Below are 27,127 nucleotides of genomic sequence, written 5' to 3' on the forward strand. Positions count from 1 at the left end.
AGGAGACAAGACAAAGCCGGCCGAATATACTCGAGGGTTGAGCGCCCGAGCGACGAGGACATTAGTTCGAATATCTGTTTCGGTATAATAAGTCCATTCCTGTTTCTTCGATCATTTCTTTCCTGGGAATTCTGTTTTATATTTTATATACGAGACGAAGCTCTACACATTGAATGCGAGAAATAAATTGTTCGTTGTTCTCATTTAATATTTCTGCACGAACGTATTCGCAAGCTTCCGACACTTTAGAATATACTAGGCCAAAGAAGAACAAACAAGGGGATTGAAGTGTGATCGGAGTGATTGATAAAACATTGTAAAATTGTCAAGGCCTACTTGAAAAATCGAGCATCGCCAAGGGGCGAAAAATTTCATCGGCAGACTGCCGGATCTCGATGCGAAATAAAAATTGTCTGGATCGGGGGGGGGGGAAGAGAACCCGCTCGCGCGTCGATATACCGAATCGAATTAAATCCGGAGTGTACGGGCCCGATTCGTCGAAACGAGATTGTCCAAGCAATTATCGGCCGATTCCCGCGGAAATCAAGTGTATCGAGCATCGGCTCTCATCGACGAAATAAAATCGTTAAAATTCATTTGCCTGCCGGGCTCAAGTAGCTCCGACAATCCACCGGTTTCGTTCGGAACTCGAACACTTGCTCGTTCATCGACGGAGGCGAAATTGTATTTACATGATCGTTTCCTTCGAATTAGATTCCTGAAACAATTTCCCAGAAACATTCTCACATTTCCAATTCGGGTCGGAACAAGAAATGTTCCTCAAAGTGAAACCTTTCGTTCCAATATAGTGAAGACTAATAAAACTGTTTCTATGATGGGAACAAATTGTTCGGTCAATTGTAATGAAGTACTTAATAATTGTGATGGACAGAATTTTGCTCAAGACTTTAAAGATAGAAAGACGATGGAAAGCGTCTCGACGCATAGCTGGAAGTTCGGGGGATGCGAGGACGCGTCCCTTTCGTCGACGTCGACGTCGGGGCGCATCCGTCGCATCCAATCTGCAGTCCCCGTCCCCGACGGCTCCGTCATTAGGCAAAATCTACGTCTATGTTTTATTTATCCTCTTCTCTCTCTCTCTCTCTCTCTCTCTCTCCCTCATCCTCGTCGCGTCGCTTCTCCCAAGCCAGCCACGCCTTCATATCGCCTCTCTCGTGGATGGATGCTCGCCGTTTGCTTTGACTTATCTCTATTTGGCGACTAGATTACGTCTGATTAACTAAGCTCCCCTGATTACGCGCGTTCGACGTATTGCCCATTCTACCGGCCCCTTGATTGTAACATCTGCATATCTCGCGAGTGGCGCGAAGACTCGCAACAGTTTGCTCTCGCAATCAAAAGTTCGCCAGCTAGCACCTCCGTAACGCGATTAAAGTTTCACCTGGACGTTTTCAGGCGCCAATCCCCACCAACTGTCAAAGAACGCTGGTAACCTTTGTTTTCCGCGTTTTCATTCTCTTTTTTCAAGATTATATTCAGATGTTGCCAGACGTATCGAGAAGGCAAATTTCAATCACGACAGTTCAACAGATCGACTTTGAACAGAAAAATATTTAAAACATTTTTTCTCGAGACTTACAGGTTCTTCTAACAATAAGTATGATACGTTGATACAATGATGAAATATCAACTTCGCGGTTCCAGAAGAAACTAACTTGTGAATCTGTTTTCAGCGTCTCTGTCGCAGCGAATAAAACGACTTCCAGACAAGAACTCAGCTTCTCACCCCTCGCAAAAGGGACTAGACACCAAAGAAAGATGCTCCGCAGCTTATCTCCCATTCTACCTCGCTCTCCGCGCTGTTTACGAGATATCTGGCAGACGAGATCGATCGGGTCCGGCGCCGGCAAGACGCGACAAGAGTCAAACGAACCGTACGAAGGTCGCGGACGCGTTTTAATCCCTCCAACCCTTGTTTTCCCTACGATCGCACCCTCTCTCACCCCTATTTCAGACCTTTGTCCCTCCTTCTGGGGGAGACTGTTACTCCCTCTTCCTTCCTCTCCCATCAAGCAAGAGTCGCGTCGTTAATTAGTACTCCTAAAGAACGTGTGTCGTAATTAAACCTTTGATCTCGGAGAAACGAAGACGATTACTGTGGGCGACCGGCACCCACGGGATCCTTCGCCTAATAGGGGAAGATCTCCTTTGTGCTCGAGAATCGCTTAATTTCTCTGCTGTTTCGACCAGTCTGCTGCTTTCTCTTCTACTGAACGATGTTAAACAAAGGACAGACGCATTTGCGATTCCATGAATAAAATCGGTTGGGGTAAATCGATTACATGTATTCACGGACAACGCAGTCAATGTTCCAGTCAATTTGTTCGAAAATTATTTAACAGGTTTCGAACGTTTACGATACCAGCCGAATATTTGCTAAAGAATTACTCAACAGTCGATTCTTGAGCCTGCATACTTACTTCCGGCTCGACTTTTCCAGTAAGTTTGTGCTTGGCTGGTTATAACAGTTTCGAGCATAATCTCGAGCGGAAGTTACGAGCGTGCGTCGCGTATTAATTCGTCGTTGTTTCTGGCAAGGCGGAGTCTCGATAGATTAGGAACGGCGAGGGGTTGGTTCGATCGCGATACGACACGGTGTGGCGCGAGACTCCGAGAGGGAGATGGACAAAGAGAAATTGCGAGAGAGTCGGAGGGAGAGAGAGGAGGGGACCTAGAGGGTACTGCGACGACCCGAACGGATGGATCGGCGGAAACACGTGACGTCGGCCCAGTTACAATTCCCTCCGTGCAGGTAATCCCGAGGATCCCGCGAGGAGACAAACGCGGGGTTGGAAAAGGGGTGGCAAGAGGGTTGAAAGGGGGTGATGAAGGGGGTGGCCGAGCCCTTTCCGGACGTCGGGGGTGTTCCGTGGGACCGCCCACGACAAGGCGCGTTATCGAGCACCACGGCAGAGCCGTTTCGCATCGTGAAACGGAGAGCGCACGTCGGGGCTAACAAGCTCCTCCATTAACGGTACGTTAGACGTGACACGTTACGCGAATTTCGAAACACCGATCCGGAACTGTTACCGCCGCTACGTTTGCGCTACGTCTTACCGAACCACCCCCTACCCATTCGACCCACCCCGTACCCTACCAGGGCTGCTAACCCTTTGAACGTCCTCGTTGATGGACGCGACCATGTACACCCTTAGTTGCGCGCCCACCGAGCAGATTTGCCCTTTGTGCGATACGTCCACAGCTCTTTGCCGAACGTCCCAAATATATTCCAAAGAAACCCTACGACTTGCACGCGAACCTTATCCGCGCCACGGTCTCGTTCGACAAATAGATGACACGCGAATTTTAACGGGGAAACGTCCATCGGTGCTCTGGGATTCTTTGGGAATTTTCGCGCGAGCTTTTCTTCACTCAGATGTCGGAAAAGCGTGCGATTAATCATTTTCACTCGAGTGGTGACTCGGAGGAGCCGTTAATAGTTCTTATAACATTAATCAAAATATTTGTTGCACTATTAAATTTATATTGAATAAATTGAAGGAGTGGATGGATAAAGGTGTCGAGTTTGTTTTCTGTAAAAAACAATATATGACAAAATATGTTGTGCTTTTTTGATGAATGAAGATAATTATTATCGTTTTTTGTATTAGAGATTAATATATTGGTATAGAATATATATTGGTAATTGATTTGTGTTATTATCTTCATTCATCAAAGAAGGACAACATCTCTCGCTAAAAACTATTTTACAGAAAACAAACAATTTGTTACTTGACAGCTTTATCCATCCACCCCTTCAATTACTGAACGTGTTTAATGTTTTAATACACTACTAATAGTACTGTATGAGGTATTCTATCAGTTTTATATCGATAAAATTAAGAAAATCATATAAAATAATAACATTTCAGGTCGGACGAAAAAGTTTGATTTAGGAGTTTTCTGCATTTTCTGTAGTATAAGGATAACTCGTGTACTGGTAAAAGAAAGTTGTAATTTTTGGATAAATCTCAAAACAGTCCTACGCGGTCCTTCAGCGATCTTCAGGTTTCCGAACTTCGATTTCAACCCTCTCAGTTGAACCGTTGGAAAGTTTTCGAAATTGTGTGCCCTGTCGCATAAATTATTCGAGACGAGGCGAAATTGGGTTTTTTTCTGCGAGGGACAAATGCAGCGAACGCATCCTCAACGAGATTGCATCGATTGAGGGAAACCCGTCGAAACGATACTGTGAGGCGCGGCGACTATCCCAGGGGCTACTCTACTTGAAATGCCGTGGAGTTAAAGGGCCGTTCAAGTGGAATGATTCCTAAGCGAACGAGTACTCAACTTTGACGGTTGCCGGACTCGAGGGGCAATTCGCGTTCGAAGCGGTTCCCCCGAATCAAGGGTTGTTGTTACTCAACTTGCAGCCGTGTACTGTGCCGGGTCGTGTGGCCAGCTACAGTCATTCTGATAGAAGACTTTCCTCGAGTCAAGGACAGAAACAACTTCGGGAATTGCCGCTTTGGATCCGGCGCGTTTGCAAAGCTGCTGCGGCAACACCTACTCCGACGTGTAAACGACCTGAACACGAATGCAACTTTGATGGATCTTTATACCCTTCTGGTAGCAACAATTTTTATATTTTTATTTTTGTTGGATGGGAACTTTAATCCTTCCGACCCGAAGGACGTATTAATATGTTTAATAGGTTCAAAGTAATATAACAGTATATTTAAATTCTTCTATCATAATTTGTTTACTGTTTTAAATCACATCTACTCATTTTTGTGATACGTGCATAAAATCCGCTGTCGAGACACAGAGATTGAAAATCAAGAAATATCCATTCGTGCGTCATCCGTGCGAGGATCGGAATAGTTAATTGCAACGAAAAAAGTTAGGATTTTCCGCGACGATGTCACTTCCGCAAACAGGCGGCTAGATTCGGAGAGAATCTCATGAAGCATATAATAGAGTTCGATAAATATCCTCGGTATAAAGGACCTAACCCAGACGATGATGGATGCGGGTTTATCAAGCGGGAGGTGTGTCGGGTGGAGGTTGATGCACGCGAGCCGTTTTCAGGAACGTCACCGTCGTCGTGGTTGTCCTTCCGACGTCGGCGTCGACGAAGACGACAACCGTTGGGGTCGATGCGGCTCGCTGCTAACGACCAAGCCTTCTCCGGTGGTATATACCTGTCGGCCGGTGTGTCGGCCGTCTAATTGGTGGAAAATACAGCGGAGACGTTGCCACGCGAAACGGATGTCCAGTGACGGTCGTCGACGTCAGGCGACCAGGAATAGGTTCGTCGTGAATAGCATAACGGATCAACCGTATTCTCCGTCTGTCTCTCCTTCTCTCTTATTCCGCCAAGCTCCGCCGCCGGTGAGGTTGGGGAAATTTCTCCAACGGTTCCGGAACCGGCACGAGTTTAGTTCGTTATTAAGCTTCGTTAATTAATACTTTCGCCAAAGCTTTCCTCGTACGTACGGATTCTACGAGTGTTTGTGTCTGGTTATAGAGCCGGCAAGCTTGTCGCGTCGACGACAGTGCTCGAATAAAATATCCGCGACGCGCGACGGTTCGCTAAATTGTTGCGATTGTGTGTTCGTCTCCGAAGCCTGACCGGAGAGGATACACGTACACAGGAAATTAGCGACCGTTCCGTGAACCGCTAGACGCTCGGAACCCGGTTGGTTTGTTCCTCGAACACAAATAGATACCGAAATGATCGTTCAAAGGCATCCAGTTCGGCACACGGGGGAGAATATTCTCCGGGATATCACCGACCATTAGTATTATTCGCGAACGGAAACGTGGAAGACTCCGGGCGAACGCGATAGCTCGAAGCTCTTAGCTGTCAGCCCGGAGAGATACATACCACGAGTATATCGATGTGTCTGTGTATCTGTATGTATTTACGTGTACCCGTACTACCCAGCTCTCGAGAACTTTGAATTTTATTGCAGGCTTACATAAGCGCGCCGCACATACGGATCGCGGAATTGAAAATGAGACGTATACCGTACAATAATTCTAACCGCGCAACGTATGTACCTACACGCCGCCCAGGCTCCGCGGAATTTCAACGTCGAACGCTTCACGACGCTCTAACCCCGAAAAGCACCGCGTTTTTTAACGGAACGCGACGTTAACGACACACCAACCCTCGCGGAAATACCGGAAGAGAGATCGCGGAAGAGAGCGCACCGGGAATTCCGTCAGGGCGTTCTCCAAAATGCCGACGCGCAAGTCTCGTTCGATATTTCGAGATGCACGTGCGACTTTTAGCCTTGAATATACACACGCAGAATTTGATGCCTCTTGCGAGACTGGGACTCTTGTCGTGCGACGGTAACGATGTCGTTTTGTACTTTTATTCGTCCAGCGGTCTCCGAAATAGCGCCTCTACCCCGTTTTGACGGATTACACACACGGAGAGGATACAAGATTTTCGAATGTGCTCCTGATTGTTTCAAACTTTTAATATCTCCATTGCATTCAATTTGAAACTTGGCATTTTTATCGCACGAGTAATGACGTCGTTGTTGCTTTATTCCCAGAGTGCTCTCTAAAATGGCGTCTGACACAGGCAGACTTAAAGAGCCGAACTTCCAATATTTTAATTTAGCTCAATTTTCGAACCTGTTAGAACTTTCATTGTACGAGAGTAACGACGTAGTTTCTGCTTCGTTCTTCGAGCGTTCACCAAAATGGCGCAGTACCCGTCTGATGAAAGACATACTTGAATAACTCAGAAAATCTTAAAGATCACAATTTAGTCATCTACAAGAAGAATCGGGCGGAATCTTTACAATTGCAATTTATTCGAATTTTCCTCGAAGTCTTCTTATTTCCAAATTAAACGTACACCCAACATCCATCCACTGTACGTCCCCACATAGTCGAAAACCTTGGCAAACGTAAAACGTCGAAGCAACACTGCCCGGTATCGTAGATAGCGCGAGTTAAACACAGGAATTTAGCTGCGGTCCGCTCGATCGATTAGACAATGCTCGCGCGCGCGACCGTTCTAATTGGTCTTTTACACGGTCGTTTAATTACTCGTTACAGATTGCCGGCGATTCCGGCCTAAATCGAGTGTTTATATAACCGAGGGGGGTTACGGTGTCCGAAGGTGTCGAGAAAAAGAAATCGATATCGATTGTTCTCTCACGGAATCGTCTCGCATTTGTTCCACGTTGGGCATCGTTTAAAGAGAAAAACGTCGCCGGGATGGGAAACACGCGACAGAAGGGGATCGGGTTTTGCTATTTCTCCGGGCAATAGGTCTTATCCCGAAGATTCCCCATAAAGGCAACGTCTGGAAAGCAACAGAGAGACGACGCGACGGGGGTCGCGGCGACGTTTCCCGCGTGGATGTGCACCATTCAGAGGTTTCGTGGCTTTGATGGGTCTCAGACCGCCCTTTTCCTGTATAGCCAACCCCTCCCTCTCTCTCTCTCGACCTCTCGGTGCTTCTTCTCCTTTGAAAAAGCCGCCATCCACGTTTTACCCGCTGCATACCCGCGGGACCCGTCTCTCTATTTCACCTGGCGTTCGAGAGGTGTCTGCGTTACGTTTCCGCGGCTCGATCTCGCGAGCCGATTGGAATTTCTTCTCTGCCACTGTCACGTCACACACTGGGAAAATCGCTGACTTAGGACAGCAAAATGCTAAACGCTACTAATAATAGATAATTCTGTGTTACATGTACTCTATACACATTAAGTAAGTATAAAGAAGGCTAAGAGAGTTCCGTAAGTTTATTGAAATAATTTTTTCGTTTAAAATAGCGCAGATAAAGCAAAAGTATAATTTTCAGAAATGAAATTTACAACAAAAACAATAATGATAAAAATAATATACTTTCAACCTTCGCCGCGCTTAACAATAATTGATTTGAGAAGTAAAATCGTCCATTTGAACTTTTACAGACATGTGTGTTCCGTGATTAGTTTTTTGAATTTTCCACTCTCTCGGTCGTTTTCCCCACTGTGCGTCGTGTCCTCGCCTTCGATATCGACTATCGATCCGGTAACCGTCTCGCGAGCCTCTGCCAACGTCGACGCTTCCTCCCTCGATACTTCTCAAACAATTCTTATCGAAAGTTTTCGCTGTGATCGCGATGGAATTGGCGGGGAAACGCCTCGAATGCTCGAGATCGCCGGCTGGAAACGAAGTAACAAGTTTCGCCGTGAAATATAATGTTGGGCCGCGCGAAACACTAAACGCGGACGTTTCTTTCCGTCTGCTTAACTTCATTTCTCTGGCGAGAAATAAATGGTGACGATAGGAGTTCAGGAGTAGTACATAGTATTCTTTGGCAGATCGTAGTAGTTAGGTGATTTCGCGAGTAAGCGTGATGGCTGGACGTAAAATTAGAGGGAATCGCCGGGTAGGAAAGCACCGGGGGAACAGAGAATCGAATATCCCGTTGTCGGTGGGTACAGCTCGGCGTATAGCGGTGCCGTTGTACATCGGCATCGGAAATTGGCCCAATGTTTGCTCTTTTCAGCGAAGCACCATCGGCCCCAGTTACATTTGTACGCGAATCGCGCTCGGTCGGCGGGCTCCGAAGGTTGATCATCGAGAGAGCGCTCCGAGGGAAACCGCCAATCAGCGGAAGGGTGAGAGGTTGTTCCACGGGGCTGGTTTACCATTGCCGCGATGAATTCTTCACCGAAAATCCGTACAAACCGGGACCGCCGCGAGATTGCGTTTAGAGATTCATGCGCCTTTGCCTCCCTTTCTCTTTCTCCCTCTTGGGTACACCGGGAAAATTCCTTGATTGGCGCGAAATGTTTCGGATGGGGATCGGTTACCCGAAGAATTCGCGAGGCTTGTTTTCTTATTTTGTCGACGAAATTCGAGCGTGGTGTCGCCCGCCCGCGATTCAATTAACCGGCGACCATTAATTCACGCTCGTACACTCGGGGCCCCGGTGATTGCGATTCGAGCAATCACGCGCCGCCAGCGATCTGATCGCACGCCTCGCGGCTAGGCTGTTTCCTTTGAAGCCTTCTTTTGTCCTCCGGGAAGTCTTTCTTTGTCGATGGGAATAAAGGTAGGCGCACACTAGACCGCACTGCGACTGCACGCCGACCACCCGCTTCGCAAGGGATACGGCACTATGGCTGCCACGGGGAGCAAGACGCGCAGCCGGGAGAAGTGGTGGTATCCCTTGAAAATGTCTCCGATCGAGCAAAAATTTTCCCACGCGTGATGTAAAACATAGAACTATGAACTACATATACGAAAGTCAAAACAGCGGTAGCAGGTGGTCGGTGCGCGGCGTGCAGTCGCGGTGCGGTCTAGTGTGGGCTAAAACACGCAAACCTGCACCATATTCACGGCATTTATTCGTAGTTTACAGGTTGTTCATTTCTTTATTTGACGTATTCATTCTTGTTATTAACACGTTCCGTGCCGAACAAACTTATGTGCTTTGTTCTATACTGCATTATTTATAATGCCTCAATCATTTGGCGGAAATATATTCTACAGTGTTAAACCAGTTATAAAATCTATGTTTTTAGCACATTAAATAAATATAGCGTGTATCATCGGTGGTGCGCGTGGCACGGAACGTGTTAATGCATACAATCTATAATCTTATTATAAACATCTTAATACTTTGACTGGAAAACAGCAACCTGAATTTGCCTCAAGATCCTGTTAATTCGCCATTATTGGACCGAAAAATAGTCATTCCAACATTATGGTGGTTTCGGACAAGAATGAGATGGTGAAACATTCGAAATTATGGAAACGAGACCCCGTGTGGCGTGACGACGTGGAATGTATATAGCATCGCCTAACCCATTGGCTGTGCGAGACAGTTTGGTCCGTCGATAATTAAATTCCCGATTGATCCGTAATTATCCTCTTAGTCGGATTCATCGGTACCTCCCCGTGGCGGGTGTCTATCGAATGTATTCGCGAATCGACGCAACGCGACGCAGCAATCTGCTGCGAATAAATCTGCCGGTCGGCCGAATGCGATCGAATCGGCCGATATCGATCCTCGAAGGCGGCTCAAGACGCTTAGGGGAAGCTTGGCTGACTGAGAGTGAGAGAGAGAGAGAGACCGTTTGCGATAGTGGTCGGTGTGTGCTCCGTGTTCCGAACGCCTGTGCACACCGGTCCAATTGGCATTCATTGGCGCCAATTTATCTTTGCTGGGCGCGGGGCGTGGCCCCCGAACTTAAGCGCGCTCGCTTAATTGTACGCCGGTACTAATTAAGCGACGACGAGTCCGCCGGGAGCCCGACGGAGACCGGCCTCCAGAGATCCAGGAGGAATCGAGAGGATCTGGTATGCACCCTTCCAAGCCCTTCGGAATCGTTTTTGCCGATTCCTTTCGCGTGCGATCGCTACTGCAGCGACCATGCAGGTTCGCAGAGAAAAATCAAGCCTCGAGTCATTTGTAGCATCGAAATTTATCGTGGACTATTAACTACGCAAAAATATATTTCGGAACATTAATCGTGCAGCTCTTAAGGGGGTATACTCGTTTCCAGCATTGCAAGGGTGCGGGATACGCTTTCTCAGTCCTCGATAATGCAAAGATGGGGTTCTTCGGTAGTCAAAAGCGCTAGATTTTTTATTACCCTGAAAAGTCCCATTTATATATACAAGCGCAGCTTTAGGCTTCCAAATAATGCAAATTGTTGCATATTATAAAATAGGACTTTTGAGGGCGATTGCGGCCTAGATTTATCTTTTATCTAGCGCTTTTAACTACTGGAAAATCCCATCTGTGTATTATCGAGAAATGAGAAGACGCATTCCGAACCCTTGCAATCCTGGAAACAAGTGTCAACACTCTTAAATGCTCTCTGCACAAGCTGGAACAAAATGGTTGTTTCTTTTTCTTCACGAAAAAAGAACGCGAAAATGTGATTTAATCAGGCAACGATAGCGGGTCATCGGGAACCCAAGGATGCTAACCGGCGGTTAAAATAATAGCCATCCAGCTAGCCAGCAGGGAGACGCCAATAATTTTTCAGAAGGTTATCAGCGAACTACTTAAAAGTTCCTCGAATCATCGATTGCGTTCGCGTGGTGGGCTCGTCGGTTGATTGAGCCGCGTTTCCGCGTTATAGAATTCCGATAACTTTTACCGGGTTGTGCGCTAACCGCATGCAAGCACCCAGCTTCCCGCATACTCTCTTCTTTCTCACTCACTCTTTTTCTCTGTTTCTCTCGTCGAACTTCACCGTCTTTCGACGAGGGAAAATTTCACCGCGGTTCGAGCATTATCGCCGTCGGTCGCTCGTTCCCGTGATTCTATTAGCAACCATCCGTCGGACTCGATTTCCCTTGAATCGAATCTTACTCGCCGGAGCTCTGAATCTGGTCGCTGGATCGGTTGTTTACCGATTGTCGGTGTTCCGCGTGATCTCGACGATTATCTTGCTGGAAATTGTGGAGAAGTTGAACATCGTTTCTTGAGAAATGCTTTCAAAAGAATGTTAACATGCAACCATTGGACTGAGGGTCTTCCGAATAAAAATGGTCTATGTGGGTAGTACAGAATAGACGCAATGTGAAAATGTACTGACTGTCTAATTATAATATAATATACAATATGATATAATAATTGCTGAGGTGAATCGCTTGAGGCTTCGTTTTTTAATTATTAATGAAGTTAATTAGATGAATAAGTAAAGGTAAAAATTGTTCAGAACAAACTATAAACGAGCTGTCTTTACTTATAACTTTGATTTAATTAATATGAGAAAAAATGTTCAAATTATAAAACAAAATCTCATAATGAGGAAGCCCGGTGGTTCCGCGATCGGTATCGATCGCGGCTCGCATAAAGCAATTATTCGACGCGTCCCGGCCCGACCCGGCCCGTGCCAGCCTCTGGCAAACCTCGTCGACTCTGGCAATGGCACCTGAAAGCAATGGGACGGGGGAGAGACGAGAGAGAGAGAGAGAGAGAGAGAGATGGCCCTCTCTTCGCGTACACAAACGGGCTTGTTCTCTCTCCCTCTCCCTCTCTCTTTCGGCGAAAGGTCGTCCCTCCTGAATCACCGAGCTGGATTTAATTAACGGTGACGCGGGCACGATCGGCCCGGTTCGCTATACTTAGCTTCCGATCCGAAGAGAGAGCCTCTCTCACACACTCTCTGTTCTGTTCTGTTCCTGCTGCGCTCTCTGACCGCTCTCGTGGACATCGCAGATCGCCGCAGACCGTCGAGCATCGGCGACGCTCTTTCGAACCGTGTCTCCTGCTTTGTTATTGTCAGGAAACCGGCTGCAATCGATAACCAACGCGAAACCGGCGACGGCTACCAGTGTCCGTCGCTACAGACTAATGAAATTCGCCTGATGTGGCCTAAACGCCGGCCACACTGCCCCTTTTGCCAAATTGTTGAACAACGTTTATTTCATTGTGCAGTGATATTCGTATTAACATCTAGTATTGAAAAATATGTTCAATCTCTCCTAATCTACAATTCCAACAAGATCGAAGCATAATTGACACTTTTATCATTGTCGACCCCTTGCCCTACAATTTATTTTACGGTTTCAGTGATCAGAACTTTCTTTATAGTTCGTAATTTCCTAAAAAAGGAGAAAATTTATGTTTATTGTATGCCTACATGTTCTACAATAACTATACATTAACGAAACCAAAGTAGAATTTCATCTCGGTTTAAAGGAAATTAATAATTAGTAGACAAGGGGTTAATAGTACCAGACCGTATTATGAACAACATGTAACGAAATCACTGTAGTCTCTTTAAATGGAAGTGTACTGCAGAAAGAACAGAAGGATGAACAAAGAAAAATGCTTTACATAAAGTTGAATGTATGGTTTGAAGTCTGGAATGTTTTTCACCGCGTTCAGGCTAGATTTGGCTCAGTACCGTGCGCACCGTTCCATTAGCAAACGTGTAAAGGAGAGGGTCGGCTGCATGCGCGAATGCACGATGCAATGCACTCAAAGTACTCCTCTCCCGTGGTCCCAGTGCAGTGGCAGCATCGTTTACGTAAGACCGCGAAACGCGGCGCGATAAAGGAGACCGATTATGTCGATAAACTTCGAGCGGCGATGCGGCCGGATTGAAAGCCGCTCCGTGAAACCAAATAGGCGACCGATGCTGCGATCGATATCCAACGGACGTCAGCGTAATTTGCTTTAAGTAATTGATCGGGGAGAAGGGGTAACTACCCTTTCACCCAGGGCCATGGCGATCCCGGCTTTCTCCCTTTCAAGGGCTCCACGATGTTCAATGCACGGCTGCGACGTCTGTCGAGCTCGAGGGCCTAACAGATCTTTTGGTAAACTATGAATGTTACGCGTGACGCCTAATTAGCACTGCAATAGGATTTCGAATTGTTCGTCACCTCTTTGCGGACTGCGTCTACTGGCAGGTTTATGGGCATTCTCTGCTATACAGACTGCAGATTTTTAAGGAAAATTCAAATTTTCCAAGTCTATTATCAATTACATTATCAGGTCTAGTGACAGGTCTATGGGTGTTCTTTGCTGTACAATTTTATGTCAAGATGAAAATTTCCCAAGTCTATTATCAATTATAATTGTTTTACGAAAATAACAAAGATGTGTTCATTAAAATTTTTTTATATTATTTATCTGCGCCTATTAGTGACAGGTCTATGGGCATTCTTTGCTATACAATTTTATTTGAAACGAAAATTTTCCGCGCGCGCGAGTCTATTATCAATTATATTGTTATTTACAAATAAGAAGAATGTATCTCTAAAAATTTTTTCTAACAAATTCGTTGAGTAATTCCCCATGGATGCATCTTCACAATCTCGATAATAGAGGAGTCAGGAGAAGATGAAGAGGAGGAACAACGGTCGTGATTTCCATAAGCACCCGTAGGATGTCGAGCAGGTGGTCGGCTTCGAGTAAGACGCGAGATTTAATCGAGCGACGCCGTTTAAGCTCGATCGTCCAGGATGAAAACGATCCTCGGGCTTCGAAATGTATGTGCATACGCGCGATCACCTGCGCGCGTACGTTTGCAGTAGTTTGTACACGTGTTGGGAGGGGGAAGGGTTGTGTGCTGCGTTTACTGGATTACCTGGCCAGCCGGTTGGTTGGTTGGTTTCCATATGCGCGAGCGCGACGCTTGTCCCTGTGTTGAACGCAGCCAATCACCTTAATGATAATTTACGATCGGGGGCATAAACGTGTCTCGGGCCCCGGAATTGATTTGTTTACTCCCGAAGGATTCTCACGCGATTCGTCCCGAGTACGGGTGGCCCATACCCAACATTCTTGTTGCTCTTCAACGTGTACTCCGACCCACAATTTCTCTACAGCGGTGCATGCTTAAGTGTCCGTATTCGCACATTCCCGAAAATTTTTATTTTCCATAAAGATTCACAGTGTATCAACTAGAGATCGTGATTTTAAACGTGTAATTAAGAAGACACGTGTATTTACGTACACGTAATTTAGTGTGTGCCATTTTAAGTACACGAGTACACGTGTATTTAAATACACCTGTATTAATGCATTCTCATATTAATTTGCATAAATTTTAGGACATTGATATTAATTACAGTCAAACCTGTTCTTGTGCGGTAGATAGGGACCGCCGAAAAAAACCGCACAAAAAAATATTCACAAACTTCATAAATAGCTACAACAAATAATTTTTCAGAACATATTAAACAAAATTGTTTTATGCGGTGGAGAGGGACCGCATAAAACTTTTCAAACAAAATAAATAATTAAACTACACATGGAAACATTTTAAAAAAATTTAATTTCTCATTTTAAACGTGTAGAAATTTTCAAAATGTACATAATTCAATAGATACAGGGTGTCCAGCTGAAATGAGTCAGCAGGATATCTCGGAAGACGTATTGCCGAATTTTTAAGCAGACATTTCTCAAATTTGTAATTAACTGATACGCTAATATGTACTATCAACTTAGTACACTAAGGAAACTAATTGAACAATTTCATGCGTTCTCATTAACATTGGCACCGAAGCAGCCTTGTATAAGACGATTCGGTCTCGACAACCAATTAGGCATTACCGTAATGAATCTACGAGCGGATCTTGCGTGCGTCGTTGTGCAGCAACATACTGTAACGATGTTTCGATGGGAAATAATCGGGAAGAGCTCTCGACCCGTTCAAGCCGGGACGTGCGGATTCAATATTCGAATCGGGCGCGATAAACGCGGCAGATTTTTCACGAGAGCAACCGGAATTTTTATTCTCGCGCGAGTCACGTCCCTGTCCGATCTGCCAATACCAAACGCTCGCTGTAATTGGGATCGTTTTTATTACGGGGGGACGCGGCTCTGACTGTTGCGAACCGCGAGTGGTGGGACACTGTCCGAAATGTCTGTTTCCACTTAAACGCCGTGGAAACGAATCGCGCGGGGATCCTCTCCGCTCTTCCACCACGCTGTGTTTTCTGTTGTTCGTGGTACACAAACAAGTCGGGACTTTTTCGCGAACGTACCGCGGCTCGGAAAAGTATTTTTACACTCTAGTTTTTACGGATAACTTCAGCACGGCATTCGGTGCTTCGCTGCATTTCGCCGCGCTGCCGGTAATTTAGAAGGAAATTTGATATTGCGAAGAAGCGGCGCATTCATTCGCTAATGGTCAAAAGACGAAATAAAAATATTTACAGTAAACTTCGGTGCTGTTTTATCGCAGAATAGACTCTTCGAAAACATTATGGTCGAGGCTGTTCTGCCCTTTAACTCTTTAACGTACAAATGAAACGAGACTCATCATTTGTGAAGCTTAATGAAATTCAAAATAATTTTTGGCCAGCTTCTAGAGCCGTCCACGCACATAGTTCGCACGCGAACACCGACTGCCAGCGTTCTAGGAGTATACGCGTCCCTCTAGACGACATGAACGTGAAGAATCGGTTTTTCTGTACATCCGGAAACCGTAATATTCCGGAGCTCCACCGAAGCGACGTTGACGGATTTAATCCCCGGCGAAGCTTCAGTGGAATCCTTTTGTCCGGCGATTTAATTTGACGCGTCCCTCCCCTGACACCGGAATTATTAAAACGTGCGAAACGCGTCGGCAGGTGAAACGCGGCCAATTCTCGGAATACCAAGCATATCTGCCAGATTACCACTCAATTATGACGTCGAGCTGCGCTGATACCGCGATTCACGCACCCAGCGCAATAAGAACAAAGGGCCACCGATCTATTCTGTGTCGTTTGTGCAAAAACATTAAGCGCTCGATCGAGAATGTCGAGAATGAATTATGTTGATTGACGGGAGGATTTCTGTCGCTTGCAATCTATAATGTTTGCCTCCATTATTTTACGTCTAGGAATTATTTGTACATACACAGAATTAGCAAATGAATTTCACAGACGACGCGTAATGGGTTGAGGACTAAATCAATTCTATGGAAACAGAAGCATGTGATTATTATTATTACGCGCCTCCTACCGAAAATTGCATTCGCTGCAACCGCACCTTTCAGCGACCCCGTAATCGATTTATTATCGCAGAAAGTCCCGCGCGGCCTCCGAAAGTTCACGGAACTCCGGACCCGTTTATTTCGCCGATGGGAGAGCGTTCATTAGGTCGGCACGAAGTCTGTCGCGTAATTAACGTCGTCAACTTTGTCAATTATGCTGATCGGAGTATTTTCGTCGTTTCGCGGTTAGATTGTCCCAGGCTCACGTGAATATTTCAATCGGCCGCGAAACCATGGGAAAAATGTGCCGGCTCTGTACCGCTCGGCGAACCTACTCACCTTTCACGAAGCTCGTACACGCAAAAAACCCGGAAGACGGAAACATTTTAGTGAGAGGCTGTGAATAAGCTTCGCGCATTCATTTGGCAGATCCTTTTTCGCGGTCCCGAGCAGTTTTCTGCGCGAAACGTCCGAAAAAACGACGACGGAAGAAACCTCTTCAATTTCGGGAGACACGGTTAACGGACTGCTTTTGTTGCTGAACATTTCGCGTTATTAACTCTTTCGTTACAATGAACGAGATATCTCATCACCACGCTGTCGTACGTACGATACTATGGACGAGATATCTCGTCTCATAGGAATATCAAGTGGCGAGCACATCAGTTTTAGCGATCCACTAATTTTTATTAACCCTTTGCACTCGGAGCTATTTTAGTTGGAAAATTAAACACTTCTTCCAATCTAAAATATTTCCACACCCTATGATTTTTTTGAAGTTTTATGGATATGAAATTGGTATAATACCTCATACAATACTTAAATGTTTAGTAATTGATTAGATACTGATATATGTAATAATGTAAATAATATTTTGAATAATAGTACAGCAATTTTTAGTGGAGCCTCAGAGAGAACAACCGAGTGCAAAGGGTTGATCTCATTCTTCTTGTATATCGTTAACTGGGTTAATTATACAGGGTGTTCATTTGAAAACTTTCCAGCCGAATATCTCGAAAAGTATGGAAGATATTAAAAAAATGTAAAACACCTGTCCAAGGATTTCGAGGAGGAAAGATCTTATACTTTTTGAGATATTCGGCTGGAAAGTTTTCAAATGAACATATAAATGAACCCTATAACCCGGGAACCCTGTTTCCCGGAATCAGCGCAGAGAACGTTCACTTTCCATAAAGAAGCGTGGTCTATTTAAAAACCGACGATAAAAACGACGATGTCAACAAAGAGGAAGTGATATTCGATTCTCGATGGTTCCATGGTCGGTACTCCAGCAAACATATGTAGCTCTCCTGAATGCAAACACTTCCAGCGCAAAACAATAGTATGCATTTCCCCGGCCTTGTCACTCCGATCGTTCGCAGCAGCGCCAACATAAACGTACCCTAATTCACCTTCGCAGAAACAACAGAACAGTCGCCGCTTGGGGACGAAGCGGAATAAATCCAATGGCAAAAAGTGGAGGCGGCGGCGTCGTCGTCGTCGTCGATCCGCTGCTAGAAAGAATAGGCGACAAAACGGCAGACGTTTTCATGGCGTATGCCGAGGCCGGTTTTTGCTGCGGAAATCGCGTCCCAGGCGTGGGACGCGGAAGTCGCGGGCCATTTTTCAAACAACGAGGAAATGAGATGTCCTACGGCCTGCCCGGAATCTGTTCCCGTATCGAAAACCTAGGCCGAAACCCGTGAATTACGGTGCCGCATTGAAACTGTCCTGAAAACTATATGTTATTCCTTCAGTTATCAAATGGTAGGTAAATATTACCAAAGAGGATGTACATAGCTCCGATCGCGTTGCCCTTCAAATATGTTCTTTCTTAATATTCGGATGCTCTTATAAAACCGATAACTTTTTTTAATATTTGACTATACGACTTGAACTTTTTTTTAGAAGTTAGAGCAATTAATTTACCACACGATGTGAAAAGAAATTTTTCCAAAAACTGCAATTGGTATAAATGAAGTTAAAGAAAAAGTCACTTCACCCCTTAATAGATTTTCACATTGAGAAGAACGTAACAATATTCTTAAATTTTTCGGAATGTTGACCTTGACAACAGATGTGAAGACCTTTCGTCAATACTCGCCAAATGGTATACCATAAAATGGAAAAGTTCGACAATTTTTGGAAACGTTGTCGATGAAATGTTATCGAATGTTTTCCTGCATGGAAAATAGGATTGCGTCTGTCCTATAGAAACATTTTGAACGAGAGTAGCGAACACAGAATCGTGCAAAGAATGATCGAAATTCTATTGCTTGAAATTCCGAGGAACACCGTCGCTATTCAGTTCGGAAATAAAAATACGGTTTTGAGAGTGGAATCAACCCGACGGATTTTCAAACACTGTGATTTACTTTTCCCAGAGAGATCCGAGTTCCACCGGAGTGAGCACAAGAATTCTCCACCATTCTGCAACCACATCGGATGTTTAACAACTGTTAGACTGTAATAAGAATGAAAATCTAGTATCTGCAGTAGATGGAAACACTTCGTCGATGATTTTTTGTAGTTTCCATGAAACGCGAAGGCTCGTTTATCGTGGTTTCGACCGATCGGGCATGCGCCGTTCCGCCACAATAAAAAAGTTTACGGGACAAATTAAATCGCGGGGCTAGAATGTTTCGGTGCGATAACGAATATGAATTGGCCGCGAAAAAGCATTGGGCTCGCGCGATTCGCGGTGCACCGTCGCGTTTCATTTGTTTGCACACAGCCCGGAAACCGTGTTTTCCTTTTTTTTCTCTGCCCGTGTTGTTTTTTTTTTCATATATATTTTCGCTCACGATCGACCGTTGTAATTGCAGTTACTCGTCGTATTACGCGTAATACGGCGAGGGGGGTCATGCGCGGCTAGCCCCCGGGAAACGGGATTTGATTCCCCTGTTATTTATTTTTATTTTTGTTCCCTTTCAGCTATCGGTTGCGAAGTGAATATTTTTACCGAGAGTATCGTTATTCCTGTCGGCTATCGGCGCGATGCGCGGGCTCTCCCTCTCTCCCCATCGATTACAATCGAATCCTCGTCGACTTCGCCGCCTTCCCGTATTCATACGCGGCGCGTTGGAGGTCCGCCAAATCGAGGTCTCTCTCTCTCTCTCTCTCTCTCTCTCTCACTCTATCGAAGGCTTGTCGTAAACAACCGCTCAAGATTGATAACACTTTCATGGGCAGACTCATCCTCTCTCGCCTATTTGCAGCTCCTTGCGCGAAAATGCCTTCGCTCTTCGTAGATTTCGCGCGCGTTAACCGGCAGACACGCTTTGATTGAACGTCGACGCGCAATTATCGGCGATGGTGGCTACAACGATGGAGCGGGAACCGTGCGCGGTGATTGAAGTTGCATTTTTCTCTTTCTTTTACCCCGTCGCGAGCCTCCGGACAATCGTCGCGTCCTCCTCTCTAACGATCGCGTACCGTTAGATCGCCGCGCTGTCATTTCGGATCGATTAAGGGGAGAGAACCGGGCCCACGGCGGAAAAAGACCACCATTTTTAGGGGAGATCCTGTTCAACTTTATTACCAATCCATTGTGAACAGTTTCAAGGACTCTTTTAATTCTGTAAAAATCTATAGTCTTAAGAGTTTTTAATGGATTCTTCAACGGCAACCGTATCCATCATATACTACTCGAATGTTCTAGACTTTTTTTGGAATGATCCAGATTCTTCATCGTAAATCACCTCAAGTCGAGTCTAGGCGAGGACAACATCAGGAATGTTCTCCTCTTCTTTAGACCCATCGATATACAGTGGGTAACGATAGTATTCGAACGCCTTTTAAAACAGAATAACTTTCTTATAATTGTACCAAGCGACCTGATTTTTTATAATCAATTAGAAGTACTGGTTTACGAAATGATGTGCAAAAAAGATTTTCCAAAAATTATAATTTACAAGGTTACATGCAAAAATAAAAGAGGCATTTTTTAAAACTTTTTTATTTCGGCCCTCAATGGAAATTTAAAATATATCTTTTGTAGATATATGTTAGTTGTACGCATGCTGAAAATTTCATGGAAATCGATTAACATACACACGAGCTACAAGCGGTTAAAAATGGTGAAAATCGTAGTTCTACACGACTTTTGATCAGTTTCTGCTTAAAATCCACAGAATCGTACATCTTTCGATGCGTGTTGTTTTTTCCTGCGTCAACTGATTTGGATGAAATTCTCAGCATGTGTATAACTAACATAGATCTACAAAACATGTATTTTAAATTTTCATTAAGGGCCCAAATAAATATGTTTTAAAAAATGCCTCCTTTATTTTTAAATAAACATTATATATATTAAAATAAACAATAAATAAATAAGTAATAAATAATATAATTTAAATTGTGATCGAACAATTAATCCTCAGGAATGTCATTTAATAATTTGTGGGAGAATCGAAAATTCGTTTTCGGCGAAGCAGCGCTCGATTTCCCATAACTCTGTCAGACTCGCGGACAGTTTGCCTAGTTGGGTAGTCGGCCGCGCGATCCCCGTTATCTTCGAACATGTCGAGTTACCTCGTTAACCAACAATGGCCCCCGGACCACGAGCCATGCGAACGGAGGAATGCGTCCCAGTGAAGAAACGCGCGACAACAACTTTTCACTTTACGGCGCCGCGATGCGGGTTCTACGTGCGATCCAGAACCTCTGGCGAAAAATTCCGTAAGACCGTGTGCCCTCCGGGAGACGTCTCTCGCGAAAATCGGGAAGAAAGATCCGCCTCCCGGTCGCTCGTTACTTCGACAAAGACGAACTGCGAGACCCTCGAACGCTGCTGCTTGCTTCTCTCGACGGAAGTTTGCTCCTTTGCCGAACGAGAGGTTCAACCCGTGCACCTACCGCCCCTGCACCACTCGAAATCCTCTTAGGAAACTCTTTAATGCGACGATGGACGGTTCTTTGCGACTGATGAGCTCCTAGAGTCGTTACTGGACACGCGGGGAGCCCTTGCGGGCCAGTTTCAGCTAAGTATGGGCGGGGCGTGGTCGCTAAGTGAGAGAAGCGAACGTTATGATTGGCCGAGACGCGAGATCTTGAGAGTGGGCATGGCTCATATGCTCCGAAGAGGATTTGGGAAAATTCTTCAGGTTCTAAAACTAACCCGGTGGACGAAGAAAATAAAATAATTGAATCTCGTCGTTTCCTCGAGAGTTTGTATCGAACGGTACAGAGAGGTTTTGCGTAAGGTTCGGTAGTTTCTGCGGATCGCGGGAGCTTTAATACGGGGGCTCGAAATTAACATTTCACGGGCCGTTGGAACGAAAAGTAAAGCGATCGCTTGATATCTGCGCGGTAGCATAAGCGGATTTCCGCGGATGCATGCCGGAGACAGGTCGCGAGGTTTCCTTTTTAGGCGGCCGTCCCCCTCCCTCTCTCGTCCCTGCCCAAGAGAATTTGCAATCCTCTTTCTTATCGGAATTTCTAATGACTCATTTACATCGGGGACACGGTGTTCATCGGCAGTCGTTAATCACCCGACGAAATATTGTTACGCCAGCGTAGATTGGCTGGATTATTCCGGGCCCGAGTTCGGGCTCGTCGCCGTTCTCTCCACCTATCGATCGCCGCGGAATTAATAAGTATGCATGCGACGGATTGCACGTTACGTTTGTATTACGCGCCGGTATCAGCCGCTGCAGCCGTTAATCTGACGTCGCGTGACAACGTTATGGAAAACGCGGGTGGAGCCGTCCGTTAAGGATCCACGATGCACCCCCGTACCATAACCGTACATATTCGATTTTCTTCTTATTACCAACCGAATATTTTTCACCGGCAAAATCAATTGTAATACAGGGAACACGTTACGGTAGTTACTCGAATGCAGGTCTGTACGCAGAATACAAATTCTGCGCATCTGTTGCAGGAAACCGGAGCAACCACGAATTTCTTCCTCTGTTTCTTTAATCATTTTTGTAAGTTAAAATTCGTGATTAGATAGCGGATTTTTATGCAAATCCTCATGTTCATACGGTTTTAAATGAATATCAGACTTAGGAAAAAATTTCTGTCGTCAACTAGAAGACTCCTCATTGTGTTATAATATTATAAATTAATTGTGTCGCTACTCTATATTTATCACAAGATATTTTTCGAACAATAATCACTGTTTTATTTGCTAACCCACTCCGTTCTTGTTGGACTCTTTTGGAGTCTGACGCTCTTGCGAGGCATTAAAAACGTCGTCAACATTTTCCAACGGTCCAAAAAGGCGCCGCAATTTTCCCGGTGATCTACATTGTCATTAAAGCGTCAACTACAAAGACTTCGTGGGGGAAAAGGGTGTCCCGATTGCCAATGGCACGGAATATTACATCGTCCGTGAGTGTCTCTAATGGGCGTCAGTTTAATGCGTGGCCACGGAGCCGCTTGAAGGATGGACAAGCAACAACAACGGCAATTATTGTTTAATTATTGCCCGAAGTGGCGGACAAGCGTGTTAGGTAGGGCATCGGCCGGCTGAAAAATTTACAGCCACTACACCGTCCCGTAAATTACGATGAGTTATTCATAGATAAACTTCCCGGGGAAAATTGCCGGGAAACTCGCGAGATGATGGTAACTTCCTCCGGCGACCGCGTAACCGAAACTTTTCTGAAAAATTACATCCCTTAACGCGCCTGCGAGTCTTCGGGACCGCACGCGAGCCGCAAACGTCGTAAATTCCGATCACAGCGGTCGATTACCGGGGTAAAACGTTCGCAAAAAACCTTCGAAATGCATTTCTGTTGCGACATTCAGCAACTCCGGTCGCTTATTCGGAAACCATAAACTGGAAAAGCTGACCGATTAGGTGACACATGCTATACGTCTTCGCCTATCGATATTTTCCGCAAGGAGGACATTCGAAATTCATTTTGCCAATAAATGGAAATTCGGACTCATGTGGAATCGACGCGTTCGCGAAATTCGAGTCCCGTGGCCGTCTCGAAATTATCCGTGCGAGAAAGCTCGAGCGAGCAGCATCGTGACGCGACATCTCATCCTCGAGACGACGCTCGACGCGTTCCTCGGTTTTCGAGAGGCACGAGACTCGAATTTCCCCGGTTTTCCGCCGACGAAACGCAACGGCGACGCGAGCCGTCGTCCCGAGAAATCTTCAACCGCTTACACATAATTCGTATGTGCCGGAGGGATAAAAATTCGTCGACGAGCAGACGCAGCCTGCGTCGCTTGAGAATTCCGACTGTTTTGTATGGTCTTGATGATGTCTGAGCTGCGGCTGCAAAAGTCACGGAGCGATGGCTCACGATTTTTCAGAACCGCGAGTGATTAATTCAGGCGTGGTGAAATTCGTTGCGACTAAAATGTCCAAATGCTCTCCGCGTTTGCTAGCTCGCATCTGCTGGTACCTCGCGTATCAACCTGCTCCTCCTCATTTGCATTTTCCCACGAATAACATAATCGCTCTCCGAAGGATCGAGGAAAGACCAACATCGGTCGCAAAGAGAGAAGCAGCCGGTTCGGCAAAACAATTGCTCGCTGTTGGATCTCTCGCGTTGCAACCAGGATTCCTGCGGCGGGGCGCAGCGAAAAGTTGCCGAAGTTAGTTCCTAGGAGGAAGCTGAGGAAACTTGCCTGGCGGATCAGGCGTCGCGACGACGACGACGTGCCTGCAGACTGTCGTCGCTTGGATTACCAAGCCCGAGTGATGTCATTCGCCAGGTGTCTGCTCTCTGTTCCTCTCGAAGCCCGAAAGTCTGACTCGCGAGAACGGTGCAACGTTACCGTCGTTACTGGTGAATATCGCGTAATGGGAACGCGTTATCGATTACTCGCGACGACACCGCGCCGGCCCGTTACGGAGGCTTATTAGTCGGCTGGAGGCGAGCTTTCACACGAGTCGCAGGTAGGTTCATCATTCGCGGGGTTTCGATTCGTCTCACGAAATTCGATTTGTCTCTTGCGGCGCCGCGTACCGTGTCCACGTTTACTGCCGCGACTCGCTGGGAAGAAATGTTCTCGAGTTAAAATATTTAATATCTGTTCATCGTTAGCAACAGCCTGGAATTTGATGTGAAATGTAGGTCTATTGAGATTGCGTGCAGCAGACTCTGCAGATGACAGGCTCAAGACAGCTGAGCCTATCGAGGCGAAGAAGAAAAGAGCTTTCATTATAGTAAGAATAAGAAAATCTTGAAGGTCTTATCAGGATATGTATAAGGCAACGCTTCCTTTGTTTTAATGCATTGCATGTGGGACAGGTGCTGTTGCGGTTTTCATATATTGTCAGTCCGAACAAAGACATTTCTATTTCCATAGAGTAGTCTTGTATAGAATAATGATGGGGAAGGCAGACTCCTGACGAGGAAGTAAAAAAGATTAAATAATAAATGGCAGAAGATTTTTTGAAAACGTGCCTGAAGCAACATACTACATTACCGGTCCATTGAGAATCACGTATACGCCTGTACTTTGTTTTACTTGTTTTTTGATGGCAGCGTCTCGCGGTAGCAAAAATGAGGATACAGCATAAGAGGACTGCTGCGTTCTGAATGGCTGATGGGGCGGAGGGAAAAGCGTGTAGGAAGTCGAGATTGAAACCGCTGGTGTGGCTCGCCGGACTTCGGAAAGTCCAACTTTGAGGCTTTCATCGACGGGTCTATAAATAAAACAGGCCGTGAAAGACCTTGAGATTGAATGTCGACGTCAGCGTCCGGCTACTAAAGCAATCGCTCGCGGTGAAAATCGTCTAAACACAGCTGTCGGAAGGGAAGCGAAGGGAAACTGGGCCGCTCGGTTTCCCTCGAGTTTCATCGCGGCTGTCGGAGTCGTCAAAGGAAACGGTGGCGGTCGGAAACGCGCTATGAAAAATGGGTTGCGAGTACAGGGGGTCGCTAGCCACGAAGCTGTAGCCAGAGTTGGCGGTGGTGGTGGTTAATTATGAGTAATCGGACGATTTTTATCAAACCAAACCTGTCCCGCGGAACTTTCGAATAACAGCGATATTTCGTGTTTAGCGACGAGGAAGCTGCTTTATCCCGGCCAGTTAATTACCCGACGCATTAATAAAGCGCGCAGATAATCCGCGCAGTCCGCGTTAATGAGTATGTAAGAGACCCGACGTCCCCTCCGCTCCCGCAGGATTACCTTAACAAGGAGCAGGGATTTGCGCGGAGCATAGGTGGAGAATAAAATTTACACACCGGGGAAAAAAAGTGGCCATGGAAACCACCCCGCGTTCCGTGGAATACTGGTCAGAGCCTCCATTTCGTTTCGTTTCGTTTCGCTTCGGCCCTTCTTTCGGAAGGCTTTGCGCTCTAATCCATATAAATTCGTGCTTTCCCGACTGTTCTTAACCCTCAGCTTTCCAGGTGTATCCACCGGCAGCGTTTCGAAACATTTCAACCCCTTCGCCGGAACCTAACTAACATCCCCTCCCCCTAGTTTGCGGCGAACAGAAAATTGTACGGCGAAAGATGAAATGAAATTACCGCTAACAAGGCGACTCCGAAAATTACTACCCCGAAACACTGTTTTACTAACGAGAGGCAAAGTACGTCTGTTAACGTTGTCGAGCACGAACTTACTATGCTCGACGCACAAATAAGAAACTGTCGAGACTTTCATCGATTCTTTATCAACGATTCTATTAGGTTGGGGAGAAAGTTCTGTCGTAAATGAAAAACACGTCGCTAGTGATTGATTGGGAAACAGGAATTGACGAGTTATCTGAAAGATGGCAACAAGCTGTTACAAATAATGGAAATTATAACATATATTTTTATAAATCGATTGAAATGTTTTCTTTAACATACGACAGAACTTTGCCTCCAACCTAATATGTTGTTCGAGTATTGTGGTTGACGAAACGTAGAGCTACCTAATCCCACAGAGTATCGAGGCATTGCAATACTCTTCAGCAATCGCCGATTGGCCCTCGAGACGGGGAAAGAAAAACAGGTCGCATAAAAATCCTGGCAGTTCCAGGGGATATCCTCGAGCTCTCTGAAACACGGCTGATTACTCCACAGTTAGAGCGCCGGCATTAACGTAATCGTATCCCGTCGTGGAGCGGGAATTGTCTCGGGGAGATTCGAGGATCTAGCATTCGCTCTCTCTCGCAGGGTGGCTCGCGATACTGAGCCGGTGGAGGATGAGGATCAGGGGTGTGAGAGCCGAGGTGTCTCGCGTCGCCGTCGGCCCCAACAATTTACGCGGAATTTGCATAAGTCGTAGAAGGGTAATGTCCCGTGGTGGATGTGCATCGGGAGCGCCGGATGGGGGTTACGTGCCAGTAACCAGCTCATCTCGGGGGTGTCTTCGGTGCTCCTTGTCCGCGAACTACAGGCGTTAGGCGGAGCTGTTCGTTCCTTGGGGGTCTGATCCCAGGACTGAAACGAGCCACCCCCATCGCTTTAATTCATACCACGGGACTAACGGTCTGGTAAAACGGTTACATGCCGACCCGTAATTTATGCTTTGAGCCCGCGGAGCCGCTTTCAGCTTCGAATTTCTCCGAATAAGGTCTATGTCCCTATTTCTGATCATATCCCCATTTCTCATCAGTACGCGTATATTTTTTATTTAATGTAGTGTTACGTGCGACTCTGGAAGACCACACTCAGCTAATGCCAAGTCTTGCGTCTTTTCGCAATACTCTGCCTGGCTTTCGACTCAGCGTATCTGCATTCGTGTTTAATCTTTATCTTTATCTTTAATTATTCTAATGCAATGTTTAACGCAATAAGTTCTTTTGTCGATTACTAACGCTCAAATAAAAATCAGTC

The 27,127-nt window shown here is 45.9% G+C and overlaps 1 protein-coding gene across 6 annotated transcripts in view; it reads right to left on the reverse strand.

The window, feature by feature from the left end:
- The window catches only part of Vn (membrane-bound neuregulin protein vein), a 342,137-nt gene that overhangs the window by 200,164 nt on the left and 114,846 nt on the right, over positions 1–27,127 (reverse strand). The window lies entirely within an intron of this gene.

This window comes from Lasioglossum baleicum, chromosome 6, assembly GCF_051020765.1.
Source record: "Lasioglossum baleicum chromosome 6, iyLasBale1, whole genome shotgun sequence".
In the NCBI taxonomy this organism is placed as follows: domain Eukaryota; kingdom Metazoa; phylum Arthropoda; class Insecta; order Hymenoptera; family Halictidae; genus Lasioglossum; species Lasioglossum baleicum.